Source organism: Mustela erminea, chromosome 7, assembly GCF_009829155.1.
Source record: "Mustela erminea isolate mMusErm1 chromosome 7, mMusErm1.Pri, whole genome shotgun sequence".
Taxonomy (NCBI): Eukaryota; Metazoa; Chordata; class Mammalia; order Carnivora; family Mustelidae; genus Mustela; species Mustela erminea.
The window spans coordinates 52,086,328-52,102,192 of NC_045620.1; positions in this window are offsets into that span (position 1 = coordinate 52,086,328).

A 15,865-nucleotide genomic window follows, 5' to 3' on the forward strand; every position below is an offset into this window, starting at 1 on the left:
CACATAGATCAATGGAACAGAACAGAGGGCCCAGATATGGACCTTCAACTCTATGCCCAGCTGGTCTTTGACAAAGCAGGAAAAAATATCCAGTGGGAAACAAAAAAAAAACAGTCTCTTCAATAAATGGTGCTGGAAACATTGTACAGCTATGTACAGAAGAATGAAACTTGACCATTCTCTTACACCATACACAAAGATAAACTCAAAATGGATGAGATACCTCCATGTAAGAGAAGAATCCATCAACATCCTAGAGGAGAATATAGGCAGTAACATTTTCGACCTTGGCTACAGCAACTTCTTGCAAGACATATCCCCAAAGACAAGAGAAACAAAAGTGAAAATGAATGTTTGGGACTTCATCAAGATAAAAAACTTCTGCACAGCAAAGGAAATAGTCACCAAAATGAAGAGGCAGCTCACAGAATGGGAGAAGATGTTTGCAAATGACACTACAGACAAAGGGCTGGTATATCTAATAATAGATTGATAATATAATAATTAAATTAAAAAATGGGCAGAAGACATAAATAGACACTTCTCTAAAAAAGACATACAAATGGCCAACAGGCACATGAAAAATATTTAACATGATTAACCATCAGGGAAATTCAAATCAAAACCACACTGAGATACCAACTCACACCAGTTAGAATGGCAAAAATTGACAAGGCAAGATGCAACTAATATTGGACAGGTGTGGAGAAAGGGGAACCCTCTTACACTGTTGGTGGGAATACAAGTTAGTACAGCCAATTTGGAAAAAAGTGTGAAGGTCCTCAAAAAGTTAAAAACAGAGTTACCCTATGACCCAGCAACTGCACTTCTGGGCATTTACCCCAAAGATACAAATGTAGTGAAAAGAAGGGCCATATGTACCACAATGTTCATAGCAGCAATGTCCACAAGAGCCAAACTGTGAGAGGTTCCAAGATGCCTGCCCCTCAAGAGAAGAATGGATAAAGAAGATGTGGTTCATATATACAATGGAATATTACTCAGCCATTAGAAAGGATGAATACCCAATATCTCCATCAACATGGACGGAACTGGAAGAGATTATGTTAAGTGAAATAAGTTAAACAGAGAAAGACAATTATAATATGGTTTCACTTATTTGTGGAACATAAGGAATAGTACAGAGTACATTAGGAAAAGGAAGGGACAACTGAAGGAGGGAAAATCAGAGTGGGAGATGAACCATGAGAGACTATGTACTCTGGAATCAAACTGAGGGTTTGAGAGTGGAAGGGTAGGAGGATGGGTTAGCCCAGTGATGGGTAATAAGGATGGCATGTATTGCATGGAGCACTGCGTGTTATACACGAACAGTGAATAATGAAACACTAACTCAAAAACTAATAATGTATGGCAACTAACATAACATAATTAAAAAAATGATATCTTGTCATTTGCAGTGACATGGATTGAGCTAGAGAGTATCATGCTAAGCAAAATCTGTTAGTCAGGAAAAGACAAATACCATATGATTTCACTCATACATGGAATTTAAGAAACAAAGCAAACAAGAAAAGGGGAAAAAGAGAGAGAGAGAGAGAGGCAAACCAAGAAACAGAGACTGAAAGAAACAAATTGGTAGTTACCAGATGGGAGGTTGGTGGGGGGGGGGATGGATTAAATAGGTGTTGGGGATTAAGGAGGGCAGTTCACTGAGCACCAGATATTGTGTGCAAGTGTTGAATCACTACATTGTACACTGGAAACTAATATTAGTCAGAAATTAATTTAGAATTAGAATTATTTATTAGAAACTAATATTAGTGCATGATAAGTAACTGGAATTTAAATAAAAACTGAAAAAAAAGAAAAGAAAAAGAAATAAAAAGCATCAAAATTGGAAAAGAGGTAAAATTGTCAATATTTGCAGATGACATGATACTATATACTAAAACCCTAAAGGCCACCAAAAAAACACCTTAAAATTAATAAATGGATTTAGTAAATATCAGGTTAAAAATTATATAAATAAATTGCTTGCATTTCTATATACCAATATTGAGCTATCAGAAAAAGAAATTAAGAAAATTATCTCATTTATCATTGTATCAAAAAGAACAAAATACCTAAGAATAAGCTTAACCAAGGTTTATCTGGACCTATACTTTGAGAGCTATGAAATAATGATGAAAGAAATCGAAGAGCTCACAAAGAAATGGAAAAACATTCCATGCTCTTGGATCATAAGAATAAATTTTATTAAAATGTCTATATGACTCAATTTAATCTACATATTTAAATCTAATCCCTATCAAAATGCCAACAGCATTTTTCAGAGAACTAGAGCAAACAATCCGAAAATGTGTATGGAACCACAAAAGACCCCGAATACACAAAGCAACCTTGAAAAAGAAAAGAAAAACTTTGAAAAAGAAAAGGTGGAGGCATCACAATTCCAGACTTCAAGTTGTATCACAAAGCTGTTGTAACCAAAACAGTATGGTACTAACACAAAAACAGACACATATATCAATGGAACAGAATAGAAAACCCAGAAATAAACTCAAAATTATATGGTTAATCTTCAACAAAGAATATCCAATGAGAAAAAAATCTCAAATGCTTTTAGGAAAACTGGGCAGCTACAAGCAAAAGAATAAAACTGGGCCACTTTCCTATACCATACACAACAATAAACCCAAAATGAATTAAGTACCTAACTGTGAGAGCCAAAACCATAAAAATCCTAGTGGAGAGCACCAGCAGGGCTTTTTCTGATATTGGCCATAGCAACATTTGTTTAGATAATCTCCTGAGGCAAAGAAAATAAAAGCAAAAATAAACTATTGTGCCTACATCAAAATAAAAAGCTTCTGCACAACAAAGGGAACAACAAAACTAAAGGGCAACCTACTAAATGAGACAAGATGTTTGCAAATGACATATCCAATGAAAATCAGTATCCAAAATATATAAAGAACTTAAATACCCTATAAACAAATAATCCAATTATAAAATGGCAGAAGACATGAACAAATATTTTTCCAAATAAGACATACTTATGGCCAGCAGACACATGAAAAGATGTTAATCAATCCTTTCTATCAGGGAAATGCAAATAAAAACTAGAATGAGATATCACCTCACACCTGTCAGGATGGCTAAAGTCAACAACACATGAAATAGCAGGTGTTCTCAAGCATGCAGAGAAAGGGGAATGCTTGTTTACTGTTGGTGGGAATGCAAACTGGTGCGGCCACTGTAGAAAGCAATATAGAAGTGCCTCAAAAATTTAAAATTGAACCACTCTGATTAAGCAATCACACCATTGAGTATATACCCAAAGAATATAAAAACAATAATTCAAAGGGGCACATGCACCCCAGTATTTATAGTAGCATTATCTACAATAGCCAAATTATGGAAACAGTCCAAATGTCCATCAACCAATGAATGGATAAAGAAGATACTGTATGTACATACGATGGACTACTGCTCAATCATAAAACAGAATGAAATCTTGCCATCTGCAATGATGTGGCTGGAGTTAGAGAGGATAATGCTAAACCAAATAAGCCAGTCAGAGAAAGACAAATACCATATGATTTCACTCATATGTGGAATTTAAGAAACAAAACAAATGAACAGAGGCGGGGAAACAAAGAAGCAAACCAAGAAACACTCTTAACTATAGAGAATAAACCAATGGTTACCAGAGGGGATGGGGTGGGGGTGTGTGTGAAATAGTTGATAGAAATTAAGGAGGGCACTTGTTGTGATGAGCACCAGGTAATGTATGGAATTGTTGAATAATTATACTATACATATGAATCTAATATAAAACTGTATTTTAACCAAGTGAAATTAAAATAAAAATTTAAAAGCCAACATTTAAAAATATAATAATAAAATAAAAGACAAATAGTTACGATTGAGAAAGCCTAACATACATTTAGTAAGGAAAGTAAACATGAAAAAACAGAATAAGAGCGGGGAAGGATAAGGAGGGATTATTCAAAAATATAACGTTCCAGAAGTGATAAAAGACCCAAACTCTCAAACTAAGGAAGCACAATAAACTCAAGCAAAATAAAATACAAAAACCCACATTTGGACACATCCTTGTGAAACCACAGATCATCAAGACTTAAACAAGATCTCAAAAGCAGCTACTGAATCAAGGTACATTATGTTGTTTTTTTCTTTTCAAGGTACATTATTTTTGAAGTATTAATGATTAGACTGACTTCAGGGTGAATCAGAAGACAGTAAAATGATTTCCTTAAAGAACTAAGAAAAAAATAACTGTCAACCTAGAACTACACACCAAAAAAATTGCATTAAAGAACAAGAATGACATAAAGGTACTTTCCAACAAATAGAAATGAAGAAAACTTCCTATCAGAAAAAGAATCTTGGGACTAGCCCTGTAATAAGGTAGTTCTTTCAGGGTTTATTGGGATGCTTTTATGAAACATGTCAAACTTTCCTGAGTGATGAGACAGCAGCATGCCTAGCAACCTTGTTCCAGCTGGCTACCCAAGAGACATTCATTGAGCAAGCTGAGTAACTCTGTAGAACAGCCTTATTTGTGAAAGTAAAGATAGTAACACCTATTGTAGGGAGCTGCTTAGAACATTAAATAAGACCAGGTATACTGCACACAGAAGGGTCATCATAGATGTTTGTTGAAACTGAAAAGTATGAATTAGAAATCCAGAGTGTCAGAACTTCCTCTGCATGATTTTGCTTCTCCCCTTGTCATCTAGACCTGTGATTATGAGTTATTCTGAGAGCAGAATCCTCCTAAAAAGGTCATGCTTAGTGCTCATTTCTAAAGGGATGTCCTAGGCATTTGTATTAACAGGTTTGCTTTGAAAAGCCAGTGATATTAAAAACTAAGCCCTATGTTAGACCAGGCCCATTGTATGTACTCCCATGAATCAGACTATTGTCAGATGTGCCCTTTGAGGACAGATCACTCATGTCCCATGTACCCAAGCCTCTGGTTATGCTGGAGTTTGTGAGAAGACAATGCAGACATCCCACGCACACATTTGCACATGTGCAAAATGTGCTACATGAGGCAAAGTAGCAGGACTAAAGGGGCCTTAGAGTAAGCAGAGGTGGTGAAAAAGACACAGGCTTTGGAGCCCCACAGACTTCACCTGGAATCAAAGCTCCAACACTTATTGGCTAGGTAACCAAAGTAAGACCTCAGTATTTGCCTTCATCTTCCCATCTGTAAAATGGGGGAAATAGAGTACAGAGAAAAGATGGTGGGGAAGTAGGAGGAGGGGCCATTTCAACCTGTACCCTAAAGTGAGCTGATTACCTATCAAAGAACTCTGATCACCCATGAAATCAGCCTGAGATCAGAATTATACACGTCTGGATCTCTACAGGGGCAGAAGACACCAGTGGGCAGGTAAAACGGAGTGGAAAGGTCGGACTGATATCAGAAGATAAACAAAAGGGGGAGGGAGCCACCAGAGGCGACCAACTGGAAAGTAACAGCCCTAATATGAGAGTGCCCTGCATCTGGGGACCAGCATTAACTTGGAGACTGGTTGAAAGCACTCAGAAAGAGCAAAGAATCGGGGTGGCTAGGGACAGAGGCTTAAGTCCCTGGACCCAGGACAGCCTCCCCTGGCGCTGAGCCAGAGAGAGTGTGGCAAAGAAACCAGGTCTTCGTCCCTGAGCCGCCAGCGTGCCAGAGAACACGTGGGGTCCAGCTCCTGTGAGGGGCCGGGAGTCCCGCCAGATGGCAGAACACCAAGTCTTGCTACAGAGCCAGAGACGAGCGCGCCCCTTACCCTCCCCTGAGAGAGGTGCAGGAAGGCCCAGCCTGGTACTCTCCGACCTGCACCCTGCTACCAGAGCCTGAGATGTGTGTGTGATACACAGCCTCCCCTGAGAGAGCTGCGTGCAAGCCCGGCACTCTTAGACCCAGAAAGACCAGGCACTCCCAGCCTGGGCCAGTGGGAAAATCTCAGTGTCTGATCGCTACTTGGAACCCCTCTGGCGGTCTGGAGCTGCCCAGACAGCCACCGCTGCCATGATTTGGGGTACAAGCAGAAGACCCTGCATCCCTAGGGACCGTGACTCAGAACCTGCTATGCCAGCGGCCAATGGGGAATTTATGTGGACTCTGAAGCACCCACAGGGGAGCAGACTGAGGCTTTTCTCTGAGAGGAAGGTCAGGGTGCAATTTGCTTTCCTCTAAACCTACAAAAACCATCAAAAGCAGTCAAGGCAAGAGGAAAAAAAGTGAACAAACATAAAAACCTCCAGAGAACAAAAGCCTGAAAAAAACCGGTTTCCTCAGAGCCCACCCCTTTGAGGGGGGCAGGAGGACTTAACTCAGGGAACATCATTGACTGAAAACTCACGTGGCAGGCCTCTCCCCCAGAAAACCAACCAGAAAAGAAAAAGAGAAAGAAAAAAAAAAAAGACTACAAGAGAACAACCACCACTACTTCATAGGACTTTTATTTTTAACTCGTTCCCACTATTCTGGTTCATTTTTTTTTATATAGATAATTTTTTAACCTATTTAACATCACAGTGAGATGTCCAGTACATCAAATTCCATCATAACCTTCTAACCTGAACTTTTTGATACATATACCTGTGTTTTTCTTTTGCATTTCGATTTTTAAAATTTTTTTTCTAAATTTTAGTTTAGTTTATTCCTTTTTATTTTTATTTTCTAATACTCATATAGAGTTAAACGTCAAGGTAATCCCCTTTCCCCAATCAATGCTACCCCATAGGTAAACCAATTTTTAATCCCCCTTTATCTTAGGAAAGTTGAGTCCTTTAACAAAGATATAAAGATACATCCAGGAAGAATCAAAACAATTTTCCTCACCCACACTGAGAATTTATATCCACTCTCCCATCTTTTTCTTCCACCAGTGTTTCTGTGTTTTTGTGCTTGTCCTGATAGTATATAAATCTTATACTTGGGATTCTTTTTGACGAGGTTCTTCCTTTATTTGCATATATATATATATAAATTTTTTTCTCTTGCCATATACTTTTATCAGTCTTATTGTTTGTCTGTTTTTGTTTGTATACTTCATCAGTCTTACCTTGGGTCCCACTTGGGCTGAACCTTTTCTCTTATCTTTCCTTTTTTTCCTGTCTCTCTCTCTCTCTTTTTTCTTTTTCTTTTCTTTTTTTCTCTCATTTGGGTGGGGAACCCTGATTGCTCAGAAGTGTTCCAGGGTGCACCTTGACTGCAACACGGTCAATACATCCAGCTACATCTGTTTGGCCATCTCTCACCAAAATGACTAGGAGGAGGAATGCCCAACAGAAGAAAAATACAGAGGCTGGGCCTTCTGCAACAGAGCTAATGGCTATCAACATAGACAATATGTCGGAAGGAGAATTCAGGTGAACAATTATCCAGGCAATAGCTAGGTTAGAGAAAGCCATGGATAACCAAAAGGAATTGATTAGGGCAGAACTGAAAGCTACCAGAGATGATGTTCACAATGTTAGGGCAGAGCTAAAGCTACCAGGGATGAGGTTCACAATGCTTTAAATGAGTTCCAATCCAATCTAAATTCTCTAAAAGCTAGGGTAACTGAGACAGAAGATAGAATTAGTGATCTGGAGGACAAACAGATAGAGAGAAAGGATCAGGAGGAAGCCTGGAACAAACAGCTTAGAAGCCATGAAAACAGATTCAGGGAAATAAATGATGCCATGAAACATTCCAATGTCAGAATTATTGGAATCCCTGAAGGGGAGGAGAAAGAAAGAAGCCTAGAAGATATAGTGGAACAAGTTCTTTATGAAAATTTTCCCAATCTCGCGAATGAAACCAGAGTCCATGTATTAGAGGCCGAACAATCTCCACCCGACTATAGATTCCCAAAAACATCAAGGCACCTCATCTAATTGAGGAATCATAATTGTAGATACAATCTCTTGAAAGCCGCTAGGACAAAGAGGCTCCTTACTTACAGAGGAAAGCCCATAAGAATAATGTTAGACCTGTCCACAGAAACCTGGCAAGCCAGAAAGGGCTGGCAAGATATATTCAGGGCACTAAATGAGAAGAACATGCAGCCAAGAATACTTTATCCAGCAAGACTGACATTCAAAATGGATGGAGAGATAAAGAGTTTCCAAGAGCAGCAAGGCTTAAAAGACTATGAAGCCACCAAACCGACACTGCAGGAAATATTAAGGGGGGTTCTATAAAAGAAGAAAAATCCTAAGAATATCATTGAACAGAAATATAGAGACAATCTACAGAAAGAAAGACTTCAAAGGTAACACGATGTCAATAAAAACGTATCTAACAATAATCACTCTCAATGTGAATGTCCTAAATGCACCCATAAAACAACACAGGGTTGCAGATTGGATAAAATGACAGGACCCATCCATATGTTGTCTACAAGAGACCCATTTTGAACCTAAAGATACACCCAGACTGAAAAAATGAAGGGATGGAGAAACATCTTTCCTGCGAATGGGCCTCAAAAGAAGGCTGGGTGTGATTCTCATATCAGATAAATTAGATTTTAAACTAAAGACTATAGTCAGAGATACACAAGAGATACATCTTTTTTTTTAAAAGATTTTATTTATTTATTTGACAGAGAGAGATCACAAGTAGGCAGAGAGGCAGGCAGAGAGAGAGAGGAGGAAGCAGGCTCCCTGCCAAGCAGAGAGCCCGATGCGGACCTCGATCCCAGGACCCTGAGATCATGACCTGAGCCGAAGGCAGCGGCTTAACCCACTGAGCCACCCAGGCGCCCGAGATACATCATTCTTAAAGGTACTATCCACCAAGATGATCTAACAATTGTAAATATCTACACCCCCAATACGGGAGCAGCCAATTACATAAGAAAACTGTTAATCAAGATAAAGAGTCATATTGATATGAATACATTAATAGTAGGAGATCTTAACATGCCTCTCTCAGAAATAGATCATCAAAGCAGAAAAGCAATAAAGAAACGAGCATTGAATGACACATTAGACACCAGATGGACCTCATAGATATATACAGAACATTCCACCCTAAAACAACAGAATACTCATTCTTCTCAAGTGCACATGACACCTTCTCCAGATTAAACCACATACTGGGTCACAAATCAGGGCTCAACCGATACCAAAAGACTGAGATTATTCCCTGCAATATTCTCAGATCACAATGCTTTGAAACTGGAGCACAACCACAAGGAACAGTTTGGAAGGACTCAAACACCTGGAATCTAAAGACCACCTTGCTTCAGAATGCTTGGATAAACCAGGAGATCAAAGGAGAACTTAAACAACTCATGGAAACCAATGAGAATGAAGACACTTTGGTCCAAAACCTATGGGATACAGCAAAGGTGGTCTTAAGGGGGAAATACATAGCCATCCAAGCCTCCCTCAAAAAAATTGAAAAATCCAGAACACAGCAGCTATCTCTATACCTTAAAGAAGTGGAGAATCAACAACAAATCAAACCACCTCCACACATAAGAAGGGAAATCATCAAGATTAGAGCAGAGATCAATGAGGTAGAAACCAGAGATACAGTAGAACGTATCAATGAAACGAAAAGTTGGTTTTTGAAAGAATCAACAAGATCGATAAACCATTGGCCACACTAATCCAAAAGAAAAAAGACAAAGCCCAAACTAATAAAATTTGAATGAAAAGGGAGAGATCACAACTAAGACCAAGGAAGTAGTAACAATCATCAGAAGGCATTATCAACAGTTATATGCCAATAAGCTAAGCAACCTAGATGAAATGAATGCATTCCTGGAAAAGTATAAACTCCCAAAATTGAACCAGGAAGAAACTGACAACCTGAATAGACCAATATCTAGTAACGAGATTGAAGTAGTGATCAAAAACCTCCCCCAAAACAAGAGCCCAGGACCTGATGGATTCCCTGGGGAATTCTACCAGACTTTCAAAGAAGAAATAACACCTATTCTCTTGAAGCTGTTTCAAAAAAATTGAAGCAGAAGGAAACTTCCAGACTCTTTCTATGAAGCCATCATTACCATGATCCCCAAACCAGGCAAAGACCCTACCAAAAAGGAGAATCTCAGACCAGTATCAATGATGAATATGGATGCTAAGATTCTCAACAAGATCCTATCAAACAGGATCCAACAACACATTAAAAGATTATCCACCATGACCAGGTAGGATTCATCCCTCGGCTACAAGAATGGCTCAACATTCGCAAATCAATCAATGTGATAGAACAAATTAATAAGAGAAGAGAGAAGAACCATATGGCCCTATACACTATGGAGTATTATGCCTCCATCAGAAAGGATGTATACCCAACTTTTGTAGCAACATGAACGGGACTGGAAGGGATTATGCTGAGTGAAATAAGTCAAACAGAGAGAGTCAATTATCCTATGGTTTCACTTATTTGTGGAGCATAACAAATAGCATGGAGGACAAGGGGAGATGGAGAGGAGAAGGGAGTTGAGGAAAATTGGAAGGGGAGGTGAACCATGAGAGACTATGGACTCTGAAAACAATCTGAGGGTTTTGAAGGGGCAGTGGGTGGAAGGTTGGGGGAACCAGGTGGTGGGTATTGGAGAGGGCACGTATTGCATGGAGCACTGGGTGTGGTGCAAAAACAATGAATACTGTTATGCTGAAAAGAAATTTAAAAAAAAGTTTAAAAAAATAAGCAAAAAAAAGGGGGGGGTAATAAAACCAGTCCACAGAATTACCAGGACCAATTCACTCCAAAGTTCATTGTTTCCCAAGGCTATTTGTGTTTCTGTTGTTTATCAAAAGAGTTAGAGTGTAGACCACAAATTTTATATTTAAGTGTTTGTTTTAATATATTAGAAAAATGCTGGTTTTCTTTCTATAGTAAAAAGTATGAGTCGATTTAAAGGAAAACATCAAGAAGCTACTAGTTCAGGTATCAGGCAGACATAGCAGAAACTGTGAAAGTGGTACAGAGTAGCTACAGGTTGGGAAGCACTAGGATAGTGTATGTCCACACTGTAAGCTCCCTGAGAGTGGGAACTCCATCTGGCCTGTTATCCTTGTAGTCCCAGTACTCAACATAGGCTGGATACATGGCAGGAGCCAAGTACAGTCTTGTGAGTTCATTAAATTAACAGGGAGTTGGGGTGCCTGGGTGGCTCAGTGGGTTAAGCCTCTGCCTTCGGCTCAGGTCATGAGCTCATGACCTGGGATAGAGCGGTCCTGGGATCGGGTTGTGTTAGACTCTGCTCAGCAGGAGCCGGATTCCCCCTCTATCTCTGCCTACCTCTCTGTCTACTTGTGATCTCTCTGTCAAATAAATAAATAAAATCTTAAAACAATAAATTAATTAACAGTGAGTAAGTGCTCTGTGTATGTGGTATCTCTTCCTTGCCTCTCTGTTCAATCAGATCTCCTTGGAAACTCCAAAATTTTCTAAGTTTATCCTGGAGCTAGACGTTATAATCACATCTCTCTCCCAGCAGTTGGATTTCTTGTGGTAGAGAAGGTTCCCTACCCTCAAGAGCAGCTTGCACTTTCAGCCCCATTTGGGGCTTTCTCCTGGCCACAAGCCTTTGGGAAATTTTTTTTGAAATAAATCTTTGAACACTCCTTGTTTAGCAGGGTTGGTAAGGTTAAGCAGCTTACCAGCTAGCTAGTAACAAGAATAGTTAATAATCACACCCGTCTAATCCTCACAATTTACAAAAGGATCTCGAAGGATCCATTTTGTCAAAGAGAAAAAATAGGCTCAGAAAGGCACCGGGTGGAGTCTCACATGGTGCTCCCTGCTCTGCAGGAGGCCTGCTTCTCCCTTTCTCACTCCACCTGCTTGTATTTCCTCTCTCCCTGTCAAGTATATAAAATCTTAAAAAAGAAAAAGAAAGGCATAGTTATCTGCCCAGGGTCATTACATTATTCTGCCCTCACCCTGTCTTTAAAAGATTAAATGAGATACAGACTGTAAGGGTACTTTATAGACTCTGCTAAGTCACAGAAGAACTTCACTCTGCCATCACAACTGGAATGACTACTGTAACCAGTGTGTCTCTTTCCCAGTTGGACCACAAAGTAAGGCCAGAGTTCTTTTACTGGTGAAACACTAGCACCTTTCCAGCTGGGCAGGAAGCAAGCCCTGTCTTCATGGCCTCTCTCCAGGTCCCTCCAGCACTCTCAGGAGAGTGTCCACACACTTCACATCCCTTCTGTTCACCTTCAGTTACGAACTGCTGCTACTCCTGAGTCCTGTCTCCCTGTGCCCAGAACACATTCTTCAAGCTGCTTGTCCTCCAAATTATACAGACACAGGGCCCTTCTTTTACTCTCCAAATCAGAGCCAAGGACCAGGCAGGGTGAGGCATGGATCTGAGAATCCCTTCCTCAGCCAATTCAATGCAAACCCACCGCGAGGCATGGACAGCGGACGACTCTGCCTGCCATGCTTTCTGGCTCCCTCTGAGTCTTGAAGTCCCAGTTTCTCAGTGTCAGGGTATGCGTCCTGCCCTCCAGGCCAGGCCTGTTTGGTCTCCCTGACAGAACTTGAGAGCAGATAATCCTGTTCTTCCCAGAAGACTAAGGTCCCAGCACCGGGGTCCCACAGGAAGCAGGATCCCATTCTCGTAACAAGTTTCACAAGGGTAGCTTATTTCGTAGCAGCACCATGCGGATCACTGAGAGGCCCACATAAACCCATATTTAGGAAGAACACATGCCGTTTTTCCAAGAGCACTCAGGTTAAAGAGAGGTCGAGGTCACAGGCTAAATGCCTATTGGTTGCCGCACTGCATTTTCCTTCATGGTGACTTACGTTTCCTCCAAAGCAGCAGTTGCTGATCTATTCCCTTTTTTTGGTAATCAAATCTTCCATTTTAGAGATTTCTCCAAAACAAAATGAGTATATCTCAAAAGTGATCAATGTCTCCCAAAACAAAATTTGATCACTTGGCAGCAGCCAGATTATGGCAGTTCTCTAAAAGAAGAGGGGCTCGCGGCAGCTCCTCTGTGCCCTTGGGGTCGGTGGTACCGGGGTGCACCGGGCAGGCAGCGCCACTGCAAGCCCGAGGGGGAGGCTGCGGAGCACCCGTGGCTCCTGGCAAGCGCCTCGCAGCTTGTCCTCTGCCACCAGAGTGGCCCGGAGTGGGCCCTAGGAGGAAGTGACAGCCACTCGGTCAGGGGACGGCCAGCCCCAGGTCCTCCAGTGGTGTGGGGGTGGGGGGGAGGACAGGGGTGTGCGAGGGGTGCTAGGGGAAAGGGGGCCTCATGACTGCAGGTCCCCGCCCACATCCGGACGAAAGACCCAACCAGAACCCAAACGGTTCTTTTCATTGGTTGCTTTTTATATTTGTTCGTAAGGCGGAGCACTCAGAGAGGCAGGAAGGGCTCTGATTTCTCCTGAGAAAAAGCCAAGAACCAAAAGTTTATGGAAAGGGCCCTGAAGTCTGGGATGTCGGTTTCTGTCAGGCTGGTGCTCCCGCCCGGAAGCCTGAGGGCAGCAAGTCAGTCACTCTCAGGACCTATGTTCCTGTCTCCACACCCTCCACATCCTCACCCTCCATGCCCTCCCCGCGCCGAACCAACTGCTTGTCCTGTCCTCACCTTTAAGGCGTCTGCTATCCGAGGCTTCCTTGGCTGCCCCAGGCCTCTGTCTTAGACACCAACTTCTTGACATTGGCTTCTTTGGGGTTCTTGACCTCCCTATCCTGCCTCTGGCTTTCTATACGTACCTACTTCTTGATCAGCCCCCAAGAGAGCTTCTGCTTCTGTATCCAAGCTTCTTCCCAGGATCTTTTTGTGTGTGGCCATATCAGATGGCCAGATAGATGCTGCCTAACTACCTCTCAGGCACACGCCTGGAAAAATTACCTAACCTGCTTCCAACATCCATAAAGTGGAGATTACACTTAATAGTGTTGTGTGAGTCAAGTATTTAACATGTGATTTGGCATATAACACATTTCAGCTCTTATCACTGAATTTCAGCTACTGCTTGTGCAGTCCCTGAGCCCCTCCTTCCCCTTCCTGCATCCATTACCCTCTTCTTTGCAAATTGTTATAATTACTAAAGATGAAGTATGCATTTACAGTGATAACCTTTTTTTGCTGTGCTTTCATTAGTAAGGTATGAGCTTATTCCCCCATGCATTCATCTGACACATTTCTGGAGCCAGAGGGTTCTGCTTAAGTAGTCACAGTCTGATGGAGGAGGCCTGGTCCAGGACTCAGTAGAGGGGTCCAAGCACACATAGGCCAGTCCTATTGGAACTTTTAGACAAGGCTTCTTAGTACTTGAGCAGAATCTTGCAGGGGTCTTTACTTGGCAGATAGCAAAGAGGAAATAAAAGCACTTGATCCTCTCCCCCAAAGGGTCAAGAGGTAGGGGAACTCTGTGAATCTGTGGAAGGCAGGGCTCATCTTTATCCTGGATGCCTAAAAGAATGCATTAGAGTGTGTGGAACACAACAGACATTCAGTATTTATTTTTTTCTCACTAATTCAATCCCATATAATTAGATAAATTAAAAATGGATGAATGAAGAAAATGAGACAAAGAAAATGAATGAATACAGATGAGATAGGAGTGAAGTTGGTTCACAAAGCAATTGCAGGGTGTCCTATACATTTGCTGGGGGCCACGGATTGGGTTCTGAGCTTTCTAGAAGCCATTTAAAAAACTAGATCCAGTTTTGTGACCCATAGTATCCATATACAGAACCCACAGCAGTGTCTGGAAATGCCATTCCTGTCATGAAGAACAGAGACTTTTCCTGAGAGTCCTCAGGAAGAGGAATTACAGAATGAGGTACCAAGGCCCTGCACTTTTTCACTACTAAATATACACAGTGCTTTTCACAGAGCCTCAGAAATAGCAGGAATGATGCAGGATAGGCCAGCCCGCAAGGACAGTGTTCATCTCCTTAAATGGAAGTTGGTGGCAAAGTACTGTTTGGATAAAGCAATTATAGAAGGTGGTCAGGGGGACTTGGGATCATACCTAGGACAATGAATTTGTCCCCTCTCCCTGCCCTGCAACACCAGGTACCGGCACTTCTACCTCAACACAACTCTCTGGCACTAAGACCTTTATCCTGTGGAGTGGAGGTGAGGTTCACAGACACCCTGGGTTTGAACCTGGGCCTGAGAGGTCTCTGGGCTCAGATATGAGGACTAAGTGAAAAACAATGAGCTTTCTGGAAGGCCCTCAACAAAGGATAGGTGTGACAGCAAAATCATGTCTGTTTGTTGTAGGGCTCCCCACCACTCCCAGAAATGTAAGCCTATGAAAGCAGGGGCTTGGTCTGTTTTGTTCACTGCTGACCCTTTTGGCATGAGGACCCTCAGAGCTATCTGTATTTGTTCCAGTGTAACTCTATGCCCTGATTCCTTTTGGAGTCTTGGGAGTAAAGATGACAGCTGTCTCTGTGGTCTGCTGCAGTAACCCCAATTGTCTCAGAGGCAGGCTGGCTGCCATGGAACGTCTAGGAAGAGGTTCAGCAAATGCTGGGGAGAAAAACAGGCAATGAGAATTTCAAGGTCTTACCTTGCTGCTACGCAGGGCCTATGTTTAGACCAATGGTGGAGTACAGGATGCACACCTGGAGCTTGGCTTTTTTTTTTTTTTTAACTTTATTTATTTGACAGACAGAGATCACAAGTAGGCAGAGAGGCAGGCACAGAGAGAGGAGGAAGCAGACTCCCCACTGAGCAGAGAGCCCGACGCAGGGCTCAATCCCAGGACCCTGGGATCATGACCTGAGCCAAAGGCAGAGGCTTTAACCCACTGAGCCACCCAGGCGCTGGGGCTTGGCTTTTTAAAAAACATGCAAGGCCTGCTCCAGATTCCAACAGTCCTCAGGGTGCCCCCACCCTTGCCCCCCACATGTTAAGAATGACTTCACTCATTAAAAAATGA